This window comes from Vulpes lagopus, chromosome 1 (assembly GCF_018345385.1).
Source record: "Vulpes lagopus strain Blue_001 chromosome 1, ASM1834538v1, whole genome shotgun sequence".
NCBI lineage: Eukaryota > Metazoa > Chordata > Mammalia > Carnivora > Canidae > Vulpes > Vulpes lagopus.
Window position 1 is genome coordinate 161,927,133 of NC_054824.1, and position 11,715 is coordinate 161,938,847.

Here is an 11,715-nt window from a genome sequence, read left to right on the forward strand (position 1 = left end):
ACAAACACAATCTTCAATTTTGACCAAAAAATACAGCAAATGATTAGGTTTTCTTTCATTTCTTAGCAGTAAACTTCATAGAGCCGCTCACTTACGACCGTGGGAGCAAGTCTCTTGCCAGGGGCTGGGATTTGGTTTGGACACAGCGATGGCCTCTTGGGAGTTGCCCTGAGAAAGAAATCTGGTGTTTGTGTGAGGTTCGTTTTGGAACCCAGCTCCTTGGAGGCCTGCTCACGTCCCCAGGTGGTGCTCTGCTCAGATGGCTCGGGCCAATGTGGGCAGAAAAGTCAGAAACCTGAGCCAGTCTGTGGCCCTGGGGATTGCCCTTCAAAGAATTGGCTGTTGATTTTCCTCTTGCTGCACAGAGAGGGGAAAAGTCTACCTGTCACTGTTTTTTCTCTCTGATAATGCCTGTGATGAGTCTCATGAGCACCCCCTATTCACCTGCAGCCTTTCTCATGGAATGGCATAGTGTGAATCAGGATTTGATGCTTAATGCTGACCTGTCCCCTGGTCTTGAAACCATCTTCATGACAAGTTCCATAAAACACTAAAGGGTTTGGTTAATTACAGCATACAGTGCTGTCATCTCCCTTTTTGAGGAGTTATTTAGGAATTTTTATTTTTTGAAGAGTTTATTTGAGAGAGAGAGACAGAGAGAGAGAGAGACAGAGAGAGACAGAGAGAGACAGAGAAGAGCCAGTGGAAGAGGGAAGAAGAGGAAGGGAGACGGAGGAGGAGGGAGGGTGAGGGAGAGGGAAAGGGAGAGAATCTCAAGCAGACGCTGTACTGAGCACAGAACCTGACCTGGGGCTCAATCTCACAACCCTGAGATCATGACCTGAGCTGAAACCAAGAGTCAGATGCTAAACCGAATGAATCACCCAGATGCCCCGGTATTTGGGAACTTTTGGGAAGTTTAAGGACAGAAGGAGGAAACAGAAGAGATGAGTATGGTATGGAGGTTGCCTTGAAGAGGACACCTGTCTTCTCCTTCTCTGGGATATGTGCTCCTGGTTTTCTCTGGAAGCCACTCAGGGATGCACTCATTTTGCACCTTTGCCAGCATCTGAGTGCCTGTGTGTGTCCTCCTATAAGCAGCACAGAAGGTCCGGGTGATAGAAACTCTAAAGAATGTTCACTATTCCTGAATGGAGAGAGACAGAGCTTGAGTTCTGGTCCCTCCCTTACTCAGCTGTTGAGCCAGGGACACACTTTACCTCCCTGAACATTAGTTTGCTCATCTGTGAAGTGAGGGGTGGAGCTGGCTCATTTCTAAGTGTTTTTCCATTTGAAATCTTTAAGCCTGTGGTTATTTCCTTTCGCACATCAACAGCCAGCCCTTATCGGATGTCTGTTTAATGAAAAGTTTGGGTATCAGCATAAAATTTGAGCTCCACAGGGGTTAGACTATGTCAGGCTTCCTTGGTTGGGACAGAAGAAGACTACAGATATACCCAAGCCATCAACTGATGCTCAGATTCAGGGCCAGTGCTGTTTTAACCAGCACCTTGGTGAAGACTAGGTAAAAAAGCATCCTCTCTGAGTGGACTCCAGGCAACTGGAGTGGATCCATGGCCTGAAAAGTGGAATACTGGCCGCTTTCAGCCACAAACTCCCAGAAGTCCTTGTGTTGTGCAAGACCTGCATACATATTAGGAGAGCATTCACTTCTTTGGGCTCTGACTACTGTAGGTAGAGAGTAAAAGGGGAAGTGGCCAGAATAGGTGCGTACCATTGATATGACGGAAGGAGACTTTTATAATTGCCGCCTTAAAATATTTCATACAGTTAAAAAGCTACAAATCCATACCTAAGATACTTCCCAGATCATACATGTACACAGTCTGATTTGGTAGCTTCAAGAGGGAAGATTAATAGTAAGAATAAAACAGCTTATGTTTTTATAGAAACTTACAATTTATATAGCACATCAAATGTATTTTTTTTTTCAATTTGGTTCTAACTATTGCCCTGGTGAGTAATGATTATCTCCATTTGACATGTAAGGGAGATGAAGCTAAGAGATTCAAAGACTTGTCCAAGGGCAGCTAATAAGTGGTCAAGGCAAGAATTAAACCCATGTGTGTCTAGTTCCAGGTTCAAAGTTCTTTCCTTTCCACACTGGGCCACATAATTTCCTGATCTGGTCCATGGCAGCTAGACCTAAGGTACTCTTTTCTAAGGGTTTAGGATTAGTCTGAGAAAGGCATCCTTCTTGTTTAACAGGTACAATGACTAGACTTGGGGTATGAGTTCTCAAAAGGTTTTGTCAGATCTAACCGTTGAACTAAAGTATTCATTTCTCATATGGTGAAATAATTCCTGGGGATTCACTTGTTTGGTTAAAGGCATCTGTACTACCTGTGTGCCATTAGCACAGGATTCTGTCCAATATTTTAAGTATCACCCTCAAGGCATCCTAGGAAGGCCTTGGAAGTCTAGAGAGAGTCACCAGGGAGTCCCCATATGGTATGAAAATAATATCTCTAGGCCAATCAGTATTGGCCAAATCCAAGATTCTTTGGTGTTATCACAGTCTCACTAATAGTCTTATTAACAGGTTCCCTTAGCCACCTTCAACACTGCCTTCATGTACACCATTTGGGATAGTTAAATTGGAGCTGCCTCCATCTCTCTTTGAACTCCAGACCTGAACACACACTACCTACCATGTCTGTCCACCTGGGCATCTCCTGGCACATCTAATCTAAATATGTGCAAAGTGTTAATTGATGTCTTTGCCCACAATTCACTCCAAAGCCCACTGCTCCCTTAGTTCATATGATTTCCATTCTGGACATCACAGTGTATGCCCCCATCCCCAGCTCCACACCTTATAATCATCCGCTGTTCCACTCGCTCACTCCTCCCTTACTGCATTCCCTTGGTCAGGAGATATACTTTGACTCTACTTCCTAAACACCACTAACATCCATTCCCTTTCCTTTATTCCCACTGTCATGATCTTGGTTGAGGCCCTTCTTATCTCTGCTTTCCATCTCTCCAAGCCAGCTTCCAACTGGCCATTAGTTCTCTCTCCAAACACAAATCTGACTACACTCTTTCTCTGCTTAAACACCAAGGATGACCTCCTTAGTCTAGGACTGCTCCCCCCCATTACTTGCAGTTCTCCCGCTGTGTCCTTGATTTTGCATATACTCTTTCCTCTGCCTGAAATACCCTTTCCCTGATCGTTTCCTAATCATTTCCAACACCTTGCTCATCCATCACTTCTGCAGTGTTGACTTCCAAATAATTCCTGGGAGAGTTGTTTATCACTTTCTCCTTTGGATCATTTCAGTGTCCCATAGTTACTGCAACTATAATGTGTATTATTTTTTAAAAAGATTTATTTCTTTATTTTAAAGGGAGGCAGGCGGAGAGGGTCCTAGAGCAGACTCTCCGCTGAGCATGGAGCCCAAAGTGGGACTCTATCCCAGGACCCTGAGATCATGACCTGAGCTGAAATCAGGAGCCTGCCCCTAAACCGACTTAAGTACCCAGGTGCCCCAACTATAATGTGTATTATTCTGAACTATAGTTTGTTTCTGCATCTTGTGTTGTTCACCAGATTGTGGGTACACAAAAGCAGAAACTATCTCATTATCTTTGGATTACAAGGACCTGGCATGCTGCCTGGCACACAGTAGGTACAGTAACTACTGTATAAATTGATGAAGTCAGTAACTTAGCGGGTTGTTTATTATTCTCTTGAGTTTAGTATTCAGAGAAAAGGGCAGCAGTCATTCTCTCTTTATTCTACAGACTAAATATTGACAAAGTATGGAGATTGGAGAAACATTTGTTTTGTCCTGCATTTCTTTCCTAGATTGTATCTTGGGTGGGAATGGGGAGCCAGAATTTCAGAGGAAATGAAGGACTCAATCAGATTTCCCTGCACAGCTGCCTTGCTAGCCCAGCACTGGACAAAGCAAAGGGACATCAGAGGAGGAGGTTGATGGAAGACCCTTACTAAATTCTTTGGGTAGAACTTGATGGACGACACATCAATGGCACTTTTCAGACCTGTTCCTTATAACTCAAGGCTCTCCCATTATTCATCCGGACTTCAAAATGAGAGAGCTCCCTAAAGTTACAAGCTTTAGCTGAGTGAATGAAATGCAACAGCTTTGAAGGAAGGCACTTCTCAAGTGTACTATCCTTCCCTTTCCTCATTCAACAGAATCCGTGGAGCAGTCCTGCAAGGTATCGAGCATGCTGGCTGCCAGCATTCTCTGTGAAATTAGGGCAGTGCTCCTCTGGGTTGGTTTCCCTTTCGGTTAGGCAGGACAAGTGTTCCTACTAGCTAACGTATATGGTTTAACTCAATTATTACACAATGTTTTCTGGGAAGCTCTTAAAAATACTAAGGCCACAGGTCTTTCTGTGTCCTCAACCTTCATGGTTGAGCTGGGGGGCTGGGGGTGGGGCCATTTAGAGGCTCAAAGAAATTAGGAAGCAATCTGTGTCACAGCGAATCCCTCGGAGGCTCAGAGACTAGCAGACAGGTTCCCATTCCACCTCTGGCTCCGGGCCATATTTTCGTTTTGGCTGGCTTCTTAGCTCTGTTGAAAATTTGGCTTCACTTAGAGTAATTAAGAAACATCTAGGGCTGAGATGCCTTTTTTCACAGCGGGTCTCGGGCCTTGACTTTTTCAGTAGAACGTCCCACTGTCCCAAAGCTCCTACCGGCAGCTTTGTCAACTGGACTGGAGAGCACCCCACCCAGCCCCCCACCCCCAACGCCGGTGGGCTCAGCCCAGAGGCAGATGTCAGCCTGCTGAGAATCCTTGCAAAGCAGGGAAACCCACTAGAACCAAAGTTGTGAAGGGCCAAGAGGCTACTTAGAAACGATCCTTAAATCTCACTTCTCTCTGGGGCTGGTCAATCCTTCTAGAACGAAAGTGAGCTGCAAGCTCCCTTCTGAACTAGAGGGCAACTTACACACGCACAGGCGCGCGCGGCTTAAGCGTGCAGGGGAACACGCACACAGCTTACAGGTATCAACACACCCTAAGACCTTGCTCACACGCGCACACGTCGCCTTGAGACTCACCTTTCCAGGCCAGCGGGAGGCTTCCTGCGGGCGCGGTGGCGCAGGGGGCTCCCGCGCGAGGCCAGGCGGACGGAGGCGGGTCCCGGGGGCGGGGGTGAGGTCAAGGTCCCCGCGCCGAGGCCCGCCCCCCCCCCCCCCCCCCCGCGGCGCGGAGCCAGGTGCCGGGTGGAGGGCACGGCGGGGGCTCGGCGGGGGCTCGGCGGGGGCTCGGCGGGGGCTCGGCGGGGGCTCACCGGGGGCACAGCGGGGGCTCGGCGGGGGCTCGGCGGGGGCTCGGCGGGGGCTCACCGGGGGCACAGCGGGGGCTCAGCGGGGGCTCGGCGGGGGCACAGCGGGGGCTCACCGGGGGCACAGCGGGGGCTCAGCGGGGGCTCACCGGGGGCTCACCGGGGGCTCACCGGGGGCTCACCGGGGGCTCGGCGGGGGCTCGGCGGGGGCTCAGCGGGGGCTCAGCGGGCGCCGCGTACCTGCCGCTCGCCTGGAGGAGGGCACCCTCTGCGCTCTCGGCCCTCCCGCCGGCCGACGCCTCGCATTTTTGAGGTTTCACTCCAACTCCGTCCTGCCCCTGATGTCAGAGACACAACTTCCTGAATCGGACTCGCCCTCTCCGCCGCCGCCCGGCTCGGCCCCAGCTCCCCTCCCGGGCGCGCAGCCCGCGGGCGCCCTTGGACTCGGCCACCCGGCCCGACGCGCCCCGCGCCCCCCCCCGCCCCCGCGGATGCCCCGTCGGGGACAGAACACGCCCCCCGCGGGACCCGGCGCCCCCCCCCGCGCGGGCTGTCCCCCCCCGCCCCCCGCAATTCCACAGCCGCCCGAAGTTCCCGGGGACCTGGCACAACTCGGAGGGAAACTGGCTTAGGGGAAGACCGCCCAGGGTTGCCTAAGAGGGCAGCTCCTTGGAAGGCGGGTGGGAGGCAGCCGGGAGCGAGGCCTGGGGCACACGGTGGGGGGGGAAGGCTCCCGAGCCTTATCTGGACAACAAAACAGCCAGCCGCCCTGGTCCACCTCGGGGGTGCTGGGTGCCTAGGGGGGTGCACGCAGCCTTTGTGCGGTTCCCGGAGGCTTGAAGGAAAACCCCTCCTCGGTGGGGAGCTGTCCGAGCAGAGGTGGAGGGGGAAACTGCCTGCAGAAAGTTCTCCGAGGTTCTTCTCTGTCATCCCCACTTGCCCTCCACTCACTTTCTTATTCTGATTTCTGTGGGTCCAGTTTCGGGCACCTGGAACTCTAGAAAAATGAAAGGGCCCTGTGCCAGTGTTGGGTGCAGGACTCCAGAGAGGAAGCTTCTGATGACCCACGGCAGGGAGCTTGTTCAGTGTCTCCAAGGTGACTGGGGGCAGATGAGGGGACAGGAGTGTGATGCCAGGACCTAGCCCGGGAGGGGCCTCCTCAGAGTCATCTGGGCAATCCTTTCCTGAGGCCGGCCTGGGATGCTGCCTTATTGACCTCACTTGCCAGGTGCCCAGGGACCAGGTGCCAGGTGTCAGGTGCCCAGCCGGGGCTCACCCTCCTCTGCGTGTGGGGATTAAAATGACTGTTGCAGTCAACTATTTCCACTGAGAAACAAGAGATCCCTTTCTGTTAGTGCCGGAGAAACCAAATGGCCCGGAGTTGAAAGGCCAAAGAGAAAAACCCAGCTCTTCAGTCAGAAATGCCAAGAATGTAAGGAAAGAAAAAAACTTTTTTTTCTTCCAATGGAGGGAGATTGGATGAGACTCTTTTCCTAGAAATTGAGGTGGGATAAACTCAGTGTAGTTCTGAACAAGGGAGAAAGCAGGTTCTAGAAGCAAGTAGGCTAACGAGTAGTCCCAGCAGAAATGGGAAGATTGGGCTTGCAAGGTTGCTTGGATGTGTCCAAACTGGGGGGCTTCCCTCAGTGGATATGTTTACCACGCTGGTCAAAAGCTCCATCTGTAATCATACTTTGAGCCTGCAACTGTCTACCTATGTATAGTTGGTTCCTCTAACCCTCCTGGAACATAAAGCCAGAATAGACTCAGAGGGCATTGAGGAAACCAGGCAGGGATGGCAGGGTGGCTGGCAGCGAGGCCTTGAATGCCAGCCAAAGGATTGGGAATGGATATTTCCTTCTATCTTAAGGAAGGACCCAAGATACCACACCATGTGCTTTATACAGATCATTGAATCACAACACATTTATGAGATGTAGTATTCTTCCCGTTTTATGAGGAAACTGGTTCAGAGAAGTGGAACAACTTCCTCAGAGTCATAGAACTAATAATCCAGATTTGAGTTCCAGTGTTTCCGAATCCCCGGTTCCTCCTTTTACTACTATACCATTAAGTGGAGGAGGAAATCACCTTCTGGAAAGGAATTCCATGCTTGAACAAGGGTAATGTGCAGATCTGCCATGAGTCCTAGTGAGGGGAGCCTGCAGAAAATACTTTTCTTGAAATCTAGAGCAACACTGTGGATTGGCTATGGCCTAAGAGGCATTTATTTAGGGTTGCCTTTAAGAGGAAACAGGAAGAAACCAAACCAGAGGAATGGAGACCACTGACTTGAGCTGAGGGCTTCATGGACATGGTTTTACATGGTAGAAGGAAAATCAGAGTCCTGCCCATGAGGTGGTATCACTGTGATGTCTCAGTTAAGCAAGGAAAACCAATAGCTAAAAAAAAAAAAAAGAAAGAAAGAAAGAAAGAAAGAAAGAAAGAAAACCAATGGCTTTTGTGGCACAGAAATCAGTGACTCATGGGTGAGCAAGATGGTGGATTGGCTCATCCTTGGTAGCCAAGGTTGCAAGGTCTGTTGAGGGGCTAACACTACTAGGAAGATGCAATTACAGCACAAGAAAATGAGTGGGCATTTGGCCAGATGTTCTCATCTTGGCTGGATGATGCATCCCTTACTAAAAAGCAGGTTAGAACACCCACCTACTATTTTATTCTCATTGCAGTTAAATCCTAACTTTGATGACCTCATAAGTGGCTCCGGGCAACCACAGTGCTATTACATTTTGCTTAATCCTCATTATTTCTCATGTACTCAGTAAAGGTATTTGAAGGTGGTCAAGGGGTTCGTGGGCTCTAAATGGAGTTAAACAGAGCATTAACATCTAATTAAAAAAAAAAAAAGAAGCCAAAATAAGCAGATATGTGAACTGAGACTGGAAATTTGAGTGATCACCCCCTACTAATTTTAGCGCCTGGTTTCACATCAGTATGTTGGGGACAAAAGGCTCCCCTCTCAGTGTCATGAAAATCAATGGGGTATTTAGTCCACAAGCAGAGCCCTTTATGAAGGTGGGGATTTACTACACTTGCTTTTCTTTCTTGGCAATGCCCTGTTTGAGCCAGGTTGCCCTTCACTACTGGCCAGCATTGAATCACCTGGGGCTGCCTGAGGACACTTTCCCATCAGTTTGCAAATGTCCTGAGTCTAGAAGCCAGGTGGAAGATAATGTATTTGCGCCCAGGAAAGTGCTGCTGCCAAATGGGCATATTCTTCAGGTATGCAAAATATTAACTTGAGAATCTTACCTTACTGTCACCTAAAGCTGTCATGTATTCTTACCTGTGGCACTTGGGTGAGGATCTAGAGGCATAAATAGGGCTCCAGAGAGTCACTGAACCACAGCCCGGGTGCTCTGAGGAATAGACCATCGAAAGTCAGAAGGGCTTTTGGCAAGGCACAGGCTGTTAGGAGGGAATGATCCGCCTCTAAATGCTGTGGATAAGATGAGCACAGACTTGTTCACCAGATCCTGAAATATAGCAGCATCTTGGAACAGTGGGAGAGGCAAGTTCAAGACAAGTCAGCGGAAATACTACACCACACAGCAGGTAATGAATCTGCGGAATGGATTATCTCCCAAAGGGGGCACAAGATGGCAACATAAATGGATTCCAGAAGTGTTTGGACATCCGAGTGCATGGCAGAGCCATAAAGGAGAGCTTCAGGAAGCTAAGATCTACTCCACGTGGCTGGGAGTTCAGGGCTCCCAGCAAAGCCTTACACTGCGTATATGGGGTCTTTGTGGACAGCAGTCTTGGCCCCATAGAGCTTGGATTTGAGCCAATTGGCAGTGCCAGTGCTTCCTGTCCACTTCTCTAGTCTCCGGGGCCTTTGCCTCATGAAGGCAGCAAAGCCTTGTGCTTTTCACCTTAGCCAAGTATTTTCTGCAGATACTGTCTTTTATTTTTAGTCTCGTGCACATTCAGTTTTAGCAGGTTATCTAAAAACCAGCAAGTTCTCCAGCTTAATTATAGCAATTCTAAGAAAGCATTTCCTCTGCTCCCCACCAGCTTCCCTTACAGCCCTTTTCAAAGGCATTGCTTTTTCATTTTGGCTTTGGACTTCTAAACAGATTTGGAGAGCCCGTTTTCATACCAGTTATTATATTTACCTCTTGTGATTAGATTTCTGTTCAGACCTTCCCTTCTACACTGTTGAAATCTGACATAAATTACTCTAATTATGAAAGCTCCTCTAAAAAGAGCAGTGACAATATACTCTTCTTGGGAACTCTTTTTAATGCAACATCCAAAACGCCTTCAATTGCTGCATCTGGGATGCCAGGAAAAACGTTACTTTTATGGCTGTAGCTCCAAATCTTGGCATGGGGGCAAGCTTAGGAAATCATTGGATGTCTCCTTTGATAGTCCACATGTCTCCCCATGCATACATGTCCCAGGGCTGCATGTGCCTTGTGCTTTCTTTAGCATTCCTGCAGATTCTAGAGCTAGAGCACCTTGCCCTACTCCTTCCATTAGTGGGGCTGATGAGGTGGGGGGCAAGCACTGGCTTGGAAAGCCCTTTGTTTATACCTCTGGGGGATGAAGGGGATCCGTTTCCATTTTCTGTTTCTGGTGCACAGCACCCCCTCCTCCCAGAGTTGTGTCTTGGAAGCTATTTTTACAGTGACTGGCTGTTGTGAACTGGCCTGCACTACCGTTCAGCACTCTTTGCTGGGATTCAGCATTGGCTTTGTTTGAATGTAAGCAACAGGCCTCTGGATTCCATTTTTCTGGCAGGGGTCTCAGGGCCAGAGGAGAGCCTCATAGAGTTCTCATTTTGCCTGTCTTTGTAGTTCCCCTTGTCTTCTTCTGCTCTTCTCTTGGGGACAGGTTTATGTATCGATTTATTGAGTGGGCCCATTGTGCAGGTTTCATATAGCGTTTACATGGACGAGATAAAACATTTCTTGCCACTTTGTCAGTGAGACGTCTGGGAAACCCCAGCCTGCCCTGCCCAGCACATTCATCCTGGCAGAAGTTTTTGTGAAGGCTGAGATTGTTTATTCCTCTTGCCTAGAGGGCCCATAAAGCAACTGTGCCTTTGAAGTTTGCTTCCTTAACTCCTTCAGTGACTCAGAACCTCAACGTTGCTAAACTTCCTCTCCCTAGGCTGGCTCTTTCATAATAGGTGAAAGGAAGGGTTGGCAAAAACACAAAATAATGGGATAGCCTTCATTTACTAAGTTGCAGAAATATACTCATCTTCTCTCCCTATTTTAGCTACCATCGACTTAACTGTTTTCTGTGTGCCAAGCAGTGCATGCACATTGCCTTTAAATTTCTCACAACACTATGAGATACTGTAATACAAGCCTAATAGATGAGGATACTGGGATTTAGACATTTTTTTTTTTAATGTCCAAAGATCAGGTAAATGGTAAGCAGAGATTCCAACAAATAGAAACACATTTTATGGGCAGCCCGGGTGGCTCAGCAGTTTAGCGCCACCTTCAGCCCAGGGCCTGATCCTGGGGACCGAGAATCAAGTCCCACATCAGGCTCCCTGCATGGAGCCTGCTTCTCCCTCTCCCTGTGTCTCTGCCTCTCTCTCTCTCCTGTGTCTCTCATAAATAAAAAAAAAAAAAAAGAAACACGTTTTATTCAGCACCTATGGATTGCCCACTATAGTTGCATAATTGGACAAGAACCAAGGTATTCTGGCTCTGGGCCAGTGGTGTCTATGTTGTTATATGCAGGATGAATGATACATTCCAGAAACATCTCTTGGTGGAATGTAGACTTACTGGTCATCTGAAAGTATCTAGAAGCAAAGCCTAAACTGATAAACTCAAGTAGAATCAAAATATCTGCCTTAGAAAAGGTTACAAAGTGCTTCTCAAACTTTTACACCAAAGTATCCCTAAAGGGTAGGACGTTGTTGCTTTAGGGAGACATTAGTTAATATCTTGTGGCCTCATATATGCTTGACACACTTTTCCTATACCTCTAGGGATGTGCCCCCCCCACTCCAAGCCTAGTTTGAGAAGTGCAGGAAGAGATGACATATAATACTTATTAGTTGTGCTCTACCCAACTGAGCTAATAAATGCAACTTAATGGAATTTCAGCCAGCCAGCCAGCCATAGGCAATTGTTTATGGAGAAACTGCAGTAACCTCTGCATTATGCTACATAGGCACTATGATATGGCCTTTAAGGAATTTATAATCGACTATGAAACTGACCCATGAAATGATTAGCAGATATCAAAACTGCTTATAACGAAGTGCTAAGTTTTAAAACTTGGATTTAAGGGAAGTAAGGGCTAGAGCATTTATGGAAACCTTCCTGGTAGAGCTGGGAGGGCCAGAATTTGGGAGATGCAGAAGAATCTGAAGATGGGGAAAGAGAGCAAGAGGTTTCTAGGTTGAACCTGACATAGACAAAGGGGTAGAAAAGG

At 48.3% G+C, this 11,715-nt stretch overlaps 1 protein-coding gene across 3 annotated transcripts in view; it reads right to left on the bottom strand.

The window, feature by feature from the left end:
- KIAA0040 (KIAA0040 ortholog) overlaps nt 1-5,878 on the bottom strand; it is a 37,217-nt gene extending 31,339 nt beyond the window's left edge. For 2 of the 3 annotated variants that reach the window (XM_041761416.1, XM_041761425.1), the window contains exon 1: nt 5,060-5,331. The gene's annotated coding sequence lies outside the window, so the exon portion shown is untranslated. Of the gene's footprint in view, nt 1-5,059; nt 5,332-5,526 lie in introns of those variants that run through there. The other variant, XM_041761407.1, reaches the window with a different exon arrangement.
- Nucleotides 5,879-11,715: the final 5,837 nt, after the last annotated feature.